Consider the following 12,508-nt stretch of genomic DNA (forward strand, 5'->3'; position numbering starts at 1 on the left):
AAAGTCTCTCTCTTCAAAGACATTAACTTTTAAGCCTTTAGCGCTTATGTTCTCAGTTATATAACCCTAATTATTATCTACATGAAAAAATAGTTTAATTGCCATATTCAGAATTCTATGTACAAAGCAAAATGAATGTGTTGATAGAGTGAAAGTAGTATTGCTCCTAGTGAAACACTTTAAATAGACACATTTATATAGAAGACTATGCATCACTAATAAATATTTATCAATCAATAAATCAAAGCAGAGAATTTTGATAATAGAAAGAAAAGGAGTGAACAGCTATTGTATCTTCCACTGGCTATTTTATCCCTTATGGTCACCCTACGAGGGAGTTATTATTTTGGTTTTATTGATGAGAATAGAAGTTTAATTGCTAATAATCTACAAAGATTTGTACAGATGGGCATTTACTATGTTTATTTCAATGTATTCATAAAGTATTAGCTTAAATTAACATTTCCCAATTCAGAGCCATTTATTTTTAAAAGTTTCTACTATGATAGTTTCTACTGTGAGAGTTTCATTCCTAGACTCAACCATTAGGAACTGGCAAAATATTTGAGTAAAGGGGAAGTTAGTAAAATTTTAATAATTGGTCTATGCTCAATTTTGCTATTATGGAATGTAAACAATGACATTAAATGAAGTGACAGCACAAGATCTTTCCAGTCTCAGGTCACAGTTTATTGAATACTGAGCAATGGCACATTCTCAGAGTTATTAAAAGATGTGACAAAGTGCTAGGCATTTGAAGGTTCACAGTTGTAATCCTAGCAACTCAAAAGGTTGAGATCTGAGAACCATGGTTCAAAGCTAATCTGGGCAGGAAAGTCTATCAGACTCTTATCTCCAAAAATCTATCCATAGAACACAACAAAACAAACAAAAAAAGCAGAACTGTGGCTCAAGTGGTTGAGCTCTAGCCTTGAGCAAAAATGCTTAGAAATTGTTCCTAGTCCCTGAGTTCAAGCCCCCGGACTGGCATCACCAGCACCACCAGCACCACCAGTACCACCACCACCACCAACAACAAGAACAACAAACAATAACAACAAAGATGTGACAGGAAAAGAATTTCCTGATTACTTTTACTTCAGAAGAACCAATGTCAATTTTGAAAGAAAAAGAAATCTTGAATGCTTTACTTTTTCTCACTTAGATTTCCATATTTCTTTATAGACAGCCCTATTCAGCCTTTCATCAGAATCCACTGAAAGACAAATTTATCACATCCATTGTCAGCATACTTTGAAGGATGTAATGAAAGGAAGTCTTCTATAAAAATAATAAAATGCTGCTTCCTAGGGTCACTTCTCAAACAAAAAACTTGTAAAAAGGCTTACTTCTAAGAACTATGAGAAGAACAAATAATGAATGAACAAATAAGTGACTTCATTGAAGTCGGCTTTTTAATAATTATGACAGATTTTATGACTTTTTTCTCAACTTAAATTTCACAAAAAAACAATTTTCAGGAAACCAGAAAATCTTGATATTTTTGTTATGCATTTCAGAAGTCCTGTAGATTCCAAAGGTTCAAAGCTTGTTAAGAAATTGTGGTTGTCACACTGTGAGAGCATCTTCTGCATTACACAGGCACATTCATGGCTGCATCAATGTTCCAGACATAGTTTTCCCTATTTGTTTTGTTTCAATTATATGTCTTGTTGGATAAGTAATGTAATCTGATTATTTTATAAATTAAAATTCCTCAAGTTTATTGCCAAACAGACTAAGCCTGATCTTTGATAATGAAGATATATCACCTAAATAATACTATAATATATTAGATATAATATATTATTATATATAATATAATATATCTTATATATTATAATTTATCATTTATAATATATTTTATATTATACTAGAAATACATATTATATTTAACATATAATATATTAGAAACCATTATTTAAATTTATATTATAAATTATTTATATTATAAATTATTTAAATTATAAATTACCAAGTGTTTTTAACCTTAAAAAATCCTATGTATTGGGTAATGAGGGAAATGGATATCACTGACAAAATTTTTATAAAAATCATTAACAAATAAACAATTTCATTCTGTTTTGGAATATTCATGCTTCAGATATTATTGATAATTAATGAGATTATTTTTTCTTTGTGATAAGCAAAAGAAGTGAGTATTGCTTGTAGAACCTTTTTTAACATAAAAATTTTCCTTTAGTGAATTTTAAAATTACATGACATGGGTAAATTATATAAAAGCGGTTATCTATAACAAAATTTTCTCTGGATAAATAACATAGATAAATGTTGATTTCTTTGAAAAATGTCTATTTGTTTTACAATAGGTTCATAGATCTAGAAAATAGGATTAATTAAATGTAAATGTTTGATTCTGATATCTCAAATTATAAAAAGAATCAATAATATAGACACAGCTTCAATAAATATCCAATCTGACTGTAGTTACTTTGAACTCAGAAGCCCTATTATTTCATTAAAATATATTGATATATTGTGTTTAACTAGCTTTATCTGTTTTTGTGTTCACCTTCTTTTTAACGTTTATATGTTCGTGTACAGTTAAATCTAACCAATGTAATGACTACCAGAAGCCATTCTGTGAATGACTTCATAGTTTTTTAGTTACCTTTCAGATTTGAGAATGACAAATTTCCCTATCAATGTAATTAATTTGAGGCTTCATTTTACATGTCATGAACGGTAATGTTTTATAATTAATCTAATTTGATCTTATGAAAATCATTTTATGGTAGAGTGAAGAGACCATATGGTATTTGTCATGGGATGAATTATGTTCCCTCAATTCATATATTGATCTAGTTCTCAGGACCTCAGATTGTGACCTTATTTGGAAATAGTGTCTTTACAGAGGTAATCAGATTAGTGTGAGGTACTAAATGGACAACCTAATCCTCTTGTCTGCTATCCCTAATGGAAAGAGATCTTTCCACATAGCCCTCAGGGGAAAACTAGTAACTACCTTCATTTTATACTTCTTCCCTCTGAAACTATGGAGTTATAAATTTCTGTTGTGTAAATGCACTTAATTCATACTGTTTTATTCTAGCAGTCCTAATAGACCAAAGAAGAATTTGACTGTTTATCAGATGGCAAATAACCACTATCCATGGTTAATCTTGAGTGAGTTCTATTCACAGATGTACTTCTTTTAATTCCAAGTGCTCTTTTTGAGTCACTGTGTCTTCTGAAATGACTGAATATTGCCCAGAGCATCACATATACACATCTGGAAAATCTGGTTTATCTGTGATTTTTAATTTCCCTGGGACAGATATGCTGTATAAGCCCAAAGCAATATAATTATAATCAGTTGGGAAGCTAGGATGTTAAGTATTATGATTTTCTCATGAAAACTGTCTTAGAAAAATTTATGTTTTATGATATCATTATTTTTGTGATCCGTAGAGTCTTTTAAAGAAGATAACATTTAATCAGAAGTGAGATATGGAGAGGCACTGGTGTTATCTTTGGAAAACCTCCTGTAAAACTGAACCAATGAGCTTAATATTGAAATTTCCATATTTAATATCTTCCTTTTATTATAAAATTAAAAAAGAAAAGTGATTTTTGTGCAAAGGAAAAGATCTCCAAACTGTATCCCATTTGTCTTAATTATTCTATGACAGAAGCAGACTTGGAATGGTAAACACCTTGCACAGAATAGCCCTAGAGCTATGTTACTCAAGAGAAAGCTGCTTAGGAGGTTCTAAAAAACACATGCTATAAGACAACTGTGTGATTTTTTTAAAGCTTATTTTACTGAACTGGCTCTGGCTTGGTGATACAAATGCAGCTGTAATGCTTGAATAAGCTTAGTCAAATAAAGCTTATAAAAATGCTCACCCAATAGAAATAACTGCTCTGAGAGATTTAAATGTCAGAAATATGAGATTGTCTTATCTTTCTCCATTAAGATCTTACTCTGAGAAGCTGTTTGAAACAATAGGTTATAGTATTTCACCTTCCCATGTAATACTGACATTCCCAATGCCTGGAGTTGACTTCAGACCCACTCTGAGGAAAATGACTTTTTCCTAGCGTCTTACAATGATGCAAAGAGGTGTCCACATAAAAGTACAGACCAAGGAGTTGCTTAGAGGGAAAAGGGTCACTTTTTCATTATATTTTTTTCTCCCTTGAGTGCTGATTATAAAATATCTTTAGCCGGGCGCTGGTGGCTCACGCCTGTAATCCTAGCTACTCAGGAGGCTGAGATCTGAGGATCGCAGTTCAAAGCCAGCTCGGGCAGGAGAGACCGTGAGACTCCTATCTCCAATAAACCACCAGAAAACCGGAAGTGGCGCTGTAGCTCAAGTGGTAGAGCGCTCGCCTTGAGCTGAAGAGCTGAGGGACAGCGCCCAGGCCCACAGTTCAAGCCCCATGGCCGACAAGAAAAAAAAATATATATATATATCTTTAGAATACTCAATAAAATGATTATTTTTTTGTGTAGTAAAAACTGAAGGATGAAAGAATGGGAACAGCTAGATGGAAAAAGTTCTATCATTTTCTTTTTGTTGATTTCTTTGGTTTGTAAAATTGTTTTGTATCATAATTTTAACAGCCTACAGGAAAAAGTCTTTTCTTTTTCAATTGGTTGAGAATGAATGAAGTATTTTCTTCACATACCATGTAAGATTGGTCTTAGGTTGGTTTGAACCTGGGATAAAATGCTAGGGATTAATCAGTGTACAATACTTTAAATATGCCCATGAGTAACCTTAAGAAAACAGTTTCTTTCCAAATTGTGTGTTTCAGTTTTTTTTCTTACCAAACATGAGTAGCTTATTTCTACCATCCCTTAAATGTGTGCATCTTTATCAGCCTGGTGCTTATAAACAGTAAGAAAATGTTGTATGTTTGTTTGCTTGTTTTTGTTTTTTTTTTTAATGAAATATGGGCATGTACATCTTACTGATTCTTTCTTGAAGACATAAAGAATCTTCAAGCTTACTTAAAGTCCTTTGAAATGCACAGCAAGCTGCTTACTTTTCTCTATAGATGAATGATTTAAGAAAGAAAAAACACAGCACACATAGGTGAAATCTCTAACTTTTCAGGCTGTGTTACCTTCATGAGATATGTCTATTTTCCTCAAGTTATGTAGATTCAATTTAATGAAATTTTGGGTTCAAGTTAAGCATAAACACCCAATAACCTAATACTAGTCTATTATCGGTATATGCAATTTTTCTCATAAAAGTATTAAATAGCTCCATTTTTATCAAATTATAACAATCTCCTTAATGCTTGAGTAAATAATAAAAGTAGCATTTTATATTACTGACAGTAAAATGTATATGATTGACAATTTAGACAATGAAAATATACTGCTTGTATATATGTAATATGAGAAACATTATAATATTATTACTCCTTTTCTGACAAATTGATGGATATTTTCTTATAGAGAGCATAAACATTTATTTTCATATTTAAATGGATCTGAAAAGAAGCCAAGTTGTCCTGTGTCATTTGCCTAAAACATAGAAGTGGAAATTGAAGATTCCCCCACTGTGTGTGTGTGAGTGTGTGCATGTGTATAGTGGAGATAGATGCTTTACATGAAGTCTTTATTACTACCAAACACATTTACATTTATAGACAGTAAGCATGAATATCTTGTATGTTTCTGGTGAGGGAAGTCCAGGTAACCTGCAACTTGTTATGAGACTTCAGTACTAGGATTATAACTCCACGTGTGCTGAAAGCAGCAGGAGATGATTAATTCTTAAGAAAGAGTCAATTTTCATGAAAATGTCTTTAGGAAAAAGAAAGCAAAAAAAGACATATTAGAGTCAACAAATCATCGAAAGTTAATGATTTAGAAGCTCTCTGTTGGGTATTTTTCTTTTTCCAAGTTGAATAGTGTATAATGACTCAAAGCTGTTCTGTTTCAGTCGGTTTGCAATCTAATGATCATGGGACAATTTGTAGGAAGACTGCTGGACTAGGTAAAGCATTTCATCTATGCAAATTTGTCTGAGAAAGAACTGAATATAGTTTGCAAATCATAACTTCACCCTACTCAAATGATAGTTCCTTGGAGCAAAATGTCTACTATTTCCTTAAAACTGAATCCAGTAAATTTGGGAAGTTTTTTTGAGACTATATCTCTAAATTCAGACTCACAAAACTTGCTATATCCTATATCCATTTATTTTCTTGTGTACGTGTTCTTTGATTCATGAAAGGAGTATAGATATTTTTCCCTAAAATGAACCTGATTATACTTGTCAAAATCATTGTCTTTGATTAATTTCCAACTCTAATGTGACCCACTTTATATAGTGTCCATTGATATTTTGATTTGGCCTCCTTACACACATAGTGGTAGTAAAGGACCCTTGTCATTATTTCTATTATTTTAACATGAAAGACAGAGATGTATTACAATAGCTATGCTTATTAAGATTAAAAGATGCCAGTAGTCTTTATAGCAATTAAAAACAATTATCAAAGAGAAAAATGCACAATGTGACCTGAATTTTATTCCCTAATATCAAAACCAGATGTCGAAGTCCTAATCCCCACATCAATAATGGATTTATGATTTGAGGGTGGGGATCTTGGGGAAATAATTATGTTGAGATGAAATTATGGTGATGGGACTCTTAGAATTAGTGCCTTTATACCAAGAAGACACTAGACAGTTTGTTCATTGTCTACGACTGGAGAACACAATCATCAGCCATAAAGGAAAATAACTCACACTATAACCAAGTCATGCTGGTACCTTGATTCTCAGATTCTAGAACTGTTACACTGTTACATTGGGAGATTTAGAAACATAATGGTATTGAAATATTAGTTTTCATTGACTCAGTAGAAAATACTTTCATTTCTTCCCAGCTCTCTTGCTTAATAATTGGCAAAATACATTTTACTTTTGTTTTTAGTCAAAGATTTGGCATATCTTTTACAAAAGCCTTATTAGTTAATTTTTTCAGTATCAGGAATTGAATCCAGGGTCTTGCACATGATTTACAATTATTTTCCCATTCACATATACCTCTAGTTCTTCATTACATTTTTTTTTTATGTTGTAGCCTTAATTATTTTTGTCCACTTGAATCTCTTAGGTCTGATAAGATAGACCTGAACAGACATACTTTTACTTCTATCAATAATATTTCCCATCTCAACTTATTCTCATATTACAAAAATAAATTTCATTTATTATTTCTTTTATTTCTTTAAGTCAAAGGCACTCCAAATTGTACATCCTCATGTATATAGATATGGTGAGCTTAACATGATATATTTTAAAATCTAATTCCTATTAAAATTAAAATTTAATTTAAACTTTAATTCCTATTAAAAACATTCATGATACTCTTCATTTTTAATGATGGTTTGTTGTAGCCTGTTTGGAAACAAATGTTGTGCTACGAAAGTATGAAAGGAGAGATGATTTGCTTTCAATCTACAGGCTTGGTGAGGGATAGTTATAATAAAAAAACTCCTAGTTTTATCTATTTCACCTCATTATATATATTAACACATTCTATAGTGTTGTAAACAATTATAAGTTCCATGTTAAAAAGATTTTAAAAAACATATTTAAGGAAATGCCCTGGATTCAAAGATGAATTATGCTTTTCACTTTCAACTTCTGTTAGCTATTTGTAGAAAATCTATTATTCTAAGAGTGTCACTAAATTGAAGATTTTTTTTAAAAAAAGGTCAAAAGTAGAGGATGCAAGGTTTCAAGATTAAACAAGAAAAGACATCTACCAATTTTCATGAGGACTTATTGGAAAGTTAGCTACTAGGTCAGAGTAAACATTTTGGTGTAGTCCACTATCCCAAAATACAAGAGAGGTACTTATAAAAAACACAACTTCCTGTCTCACAGTTTTGGAGGCTGGAAAGCCAAGATCAAGTAAATTCGGACAAGGGCCTGCTTCCTCATAAACAGCCTCATTTCACTATAACATCACAGCTCTCCCTCTGACCTCATTATTTGAGAACACTTAGCTAATTCATGATGGCTTCACCCTCACGAATAACCTACTAAAGACTGACCTCCCAATTCCCTTAACATGGGAGTAAGGACTTCAACATGTATTTTGGTGAACACGCACATTCGAATCACAGCAGTGCATGTGTACTTCCAGGGGACGGAGGCTTTACCTATTGCTCATAAAGAGCTCTTGTGAACTAATGACAGAAGCTGCACTTTATTTATTTATTGTTGGTTGTTGGTCTTGAACTCTGGACCTGGGCACTGTCCCTCAGATCTTCAGCTCAAGGCTAGCACTCTACCATTTGAGCCACAGTGCCACTTCCGGTTTTCTGGTGGTTAATTGGAGATAAGAGTCTCACTGACATTCCTGTCCTGGGTGGGTTTGAACTAGGATCCTCAGATCTCAGCCTTCTGAAGTAGCTAGGATTACAGGCAAGTCGTCTGCGCCCAGCAGAAGCTGCCCCTTTAAATACTTTTTTTTTTTTAAACTTAGGATAATGACACTTCAGCTACTTGCAAGATGAGTGAGATTTAATAATTTTGAAAAAGATGTTTACATGCAGATTTTTCTTACTGACTAGTTCCTATGACATAATGACATGAAGAAAAATAATTTTATCCATCTACTCAGCAGAGAGAGAGTGTCATTCAGAGCTTGTGATGTCTGATGATAACAAATGCAGTCAAATCTAAACTCATCTGTTTCTCCCCATGTAACTGCAAAGCCCAGACATATATCTGCCTTTAAAAACATCTGTATCTGTGAACCCATTTCATGTTCCTAAGGTCAGACAAACCATACATTCTAGTATACTTCTACTTAGCTGCCCATGGCTGCCTGTTTTATTGGTAATTTTTGGACCTGTAATGGTGTTATAAATATCCAATTATGTTGGAAGCAAAAAGTCTCTAACTTTTAGGGTACACTAGAGACCCACTGCCAACCTCCTACAACCTACCAATTTCTAAGCTACAGTAGAAAGAGAATGCCTTTCAGCTATTCCTCAGAAAAATGTGAGGGAGTCATTGATGGTCTCAATCTTTAAATGGGGTCCTGGATAATTAGGCCTATTCTTATGCCCTGGCCTTAGGAACAATTCTACTTTCTAGCACCACCACCCCCACTAGAAAAATAAATCTACTTAATGGAAGATTGGAAATAATGAGTGGGTATTAATAAGGAGTGATGGGTAACATTAAAGATATGAAAGGAATTCCATGTCAACAGTAAGACTAAATAGGAAAAATACCCTCTGAAATTTTAGTATAATGATCGTATCCTAAAAACTGGAGAAAAGAAGCTTGAATTGATATGAAGAGAAACCAGTTTCCATTTTGAGACAGAAGAGAGTTTTATTCTTCACAGACACTTCATTTTTAAAAAGGACACTTCATAGTTGTTTATGTGTTTCATATATCTAAAGTCTGGATTCTTCTAAACTTATATTACTTCTCATTATTCTCATACATATTGATTAATACATATATCTATGATAATTTTTATCTTCTTTATGACTATCTCTTAAAATATATGCTCAGTTTATGTAAACTTTTAGATATTCTACAAGCATTAAAACAGTTAACAGGAAAAATTTTTAATTTTTCAACCTCTTTTGCAAAAAAATACCCCGTTTTGCAATAGACTTTCTGTAGAGTTCTCATTGACATGCATGCATTTTAGAAACCCTAACTCAGCAAAGCTTATTATTATGAATTGAAAGTCCTTTTTACTTCTCCATGTAACTGGAAAGTCTAGACAGGCATCTACCTCCAAGGACATAAGGTTCTGCAAAGATCATTGTGATGAACTTTGCTCAGCATGACCTTAGAGTACTTTGGGAATAATGTGTTTTATAATGACATAGATATTGTCTACTCTCTATTTCCTTTATGCTCAAAATCTTGAAGGAGAAATATAGTGTAAAAGTACTACAAAAACTACATCATTTATGAAATGCAAAAGTCATAGTGTTTTCACATAATGAAGAATGAATGTTTTATTTATATAATTATAGAATATAGGTATCTTCTTTAATATCTATATTCTGTAAGTATTCTGGCAGAGACTGTACTGCTAGTACCACATGAGAATAATAATGGGCTAGTGCATTTGGTGGTTTAGTTGTCTGATCAATAAGGCATGATGAGGTTAAATGAGTTCTATCAAGAGGTTTATTATTTATTCTTCTGTGTATAATATGACCATTCTTTAAAACCATTGTACAAGCAGCCCCCCCCCGCCTTTTTATTAAGGAGCAAAGCCACATTCAATCAAATCTACACTTCATTTGAACCTGATTTTATCTGTCTGGCAATAAAAACAATTTGTATGGAATCAAAGGGAATGAAATTTGCAAATAGATAGAGAAAGTACTGGCAGTGCTCTGCTCTAGCTCCAGCTCTGAAAGGCCAACTTTGAAGAAGCATCATCCATGTCAAATTGCTCAGCAGCATTTACCTCTTATTTTTTCCACCATATCAATAACTAGCTCTTGTCATCCTTAAAGTGCTTCTCAAACATTAAAAAATCTCAAATTTTACACTCTGTTCTTTGCATTTATCTTGACCAGCTGTCAGGAGAGGCAGTTTTATTCTTTAATTCTTCTCCTCTTGGCTCTGTGTTTCTTCTGCAGTAAATATGAATGGAAAATGAAAGGTAAAACTTAGTATGTTTATAGCAAAGGGAGCATATAATTTCCTTCAAGCAATATACTTTCAGATTATTTACCAACTGTTTATTTTACACCTGGATACTTAGAGCCTATTTTCCTTGTGTTTGAGTCTTGATCAGGTTTTAAGTAGAGATTTTGAAATCAGGAAGGTGAATAAAAGAGAGATATGCAAAAGAAAACCCCAACATTATCAAGCATTTATGTTATCATTTTTACCTATTTAAAATCACAAAATAATTGTCCAAAAGAGATCATAAAGAAAAGTAAAATTTCAAATTCATATAAATTCCTCAAAATATGCAATTTTTTGAGCTTGCATTATTTCTTAAATTTGTAGTTTCTCATTTTCATGATCAAACGCCAGAAATCAAAACTTGTTTCCTTTAATTATTTTTCTACTTTAAAAAATATTACCAGCATTCAACTAATTCTGTTAAGTGTTGGTAATTTGTACTTTCAGTTTTAAGATTCCACCAGGTGTGAATGATATTGTCTAATACCATAATACACAGCTCACTGAAGTGAATCTGAAGTACAGAAACAATTATTCAAAGATTCTCTACTTAGTGGTATTAAAAAACCTTTCAGAGATGAAGAAACGGAAGATTAGCAACATATCAACTTTCAGGTGGGCCACTCCTAAACACTTATAATTCACTTGCTTCCCTGAAAATCATTATTCAGAAGGTTTGATTCACTTGTAGTCTCACTTGGGCCTTAAATCTCATTACAAGGCACTCCAACCATTCATTCATTTCAGACCTACCATGACATATGATGGGAGTTTGACACAAAAATCAATGAGAGGATATGGAATGAGTTTTTCCTAATTTTTCCTTCAGTGGGCAGCCCTTCAAGCAGTGTATAAAATCTTTCTTAATGTAGCATTCCTTCTTTGTGTCACTTTCCCTAAATTTTGAGTTCATGAACTGAGGATATATATATATTCCCTTTTTTTGAGGAGAAAAGGAAATGTTCTTTTGTCATTATTAACTTCTACTAAAGTCATTTTAAAATCTTAGATTCTTTGCCATGTATTAGCTACATTAGCTTTTATAGCCTTTTGAAAAATGGGCTTAGGTTCACCATTTTATCTAAAAATAGTTATGTTTGGCTATTGCCTAGTAACTAATTTGATTGCCTCTGGGTATTCAAAGAATTGTATGCCATTTATCTTACTCCTGTAAAGAACTGAGCCTTCTACAGTGAAAACATCAGAAGAGTAAGTCCATTAACAAAAGTAATTGACTTTAGCTTTTCATGCACTATTTTCAACCCCCCCCACCATTTCTAGTCATTGTACTTTGTACACATCTGTTTAAAGGGTTCAAATTTTATTTTCTAATTCAAATAGTTAACTTATACTGATGTTGATATTATTAATGTTGTTATCTGAAAAAAACTACATAGAGGGGAGTATGATAAAGGTTGTCTAAGCCAAGAAAACATTTACATATTTCTACACATACCCAGCAAACTCAATGGAAATTGAATAACATGTTAACAGAAGCTGCTTCAGAGTTGTGTACTGGTTGTTATTTTTAAATTTTTTGAACATTTTCTCAAGAGCATAATGTTCTTAAAATCAAGAACAAGAAATATAATATTCTCCAATATTCCTTTCTTACTCTTATTTCCCTATCAATAATAACAACAACAATAAAGAGAAATGAATGACCTCAATGAGAGGGACAACTCTGTACCTAAACTAGGATCTCTGAAGAGAATTTCTGATTCTATTTGAACTGTTGTATCACAGACCGTGATTCTCTTTTGAAAAAGGAATGTATTTTGTCTGTTTTCCGGATTGGCATATAAATATCAATAAAGAAAAAAAGAG

General features: G+C 32.4%; 1 protein-coding gene across 1 annotated transcript in view; it reads left to right on the forward strand.

Moving 5' to 3' along the window:
* Nucleotides 1–12,508, forward strand: part of LOC138819101 (triadin-like) — a 97,658-nt gene that overhangs the window by 26,824 nt on the left and 58,326 nt on the right. The gene's annotated exons all lie outside the window — the stretch shown is intronic.

Source organism: Dipodomys merriami, unplaced genomic scaffold, assembly GCF_024711535.1.
Source record: "Dipodomys merriami isolate MVZ:Mamm:240054 unplaced genomic scaffold, mDipMer1.0.p SCAF_8, whole genome shotgun sequence".
Lineage (NCBI taxonomy): Eukaryota > Metazoa > Chordata > Mammalia > Rodentia > Heteromyidae > Dipodomys > Dipodomys merriami.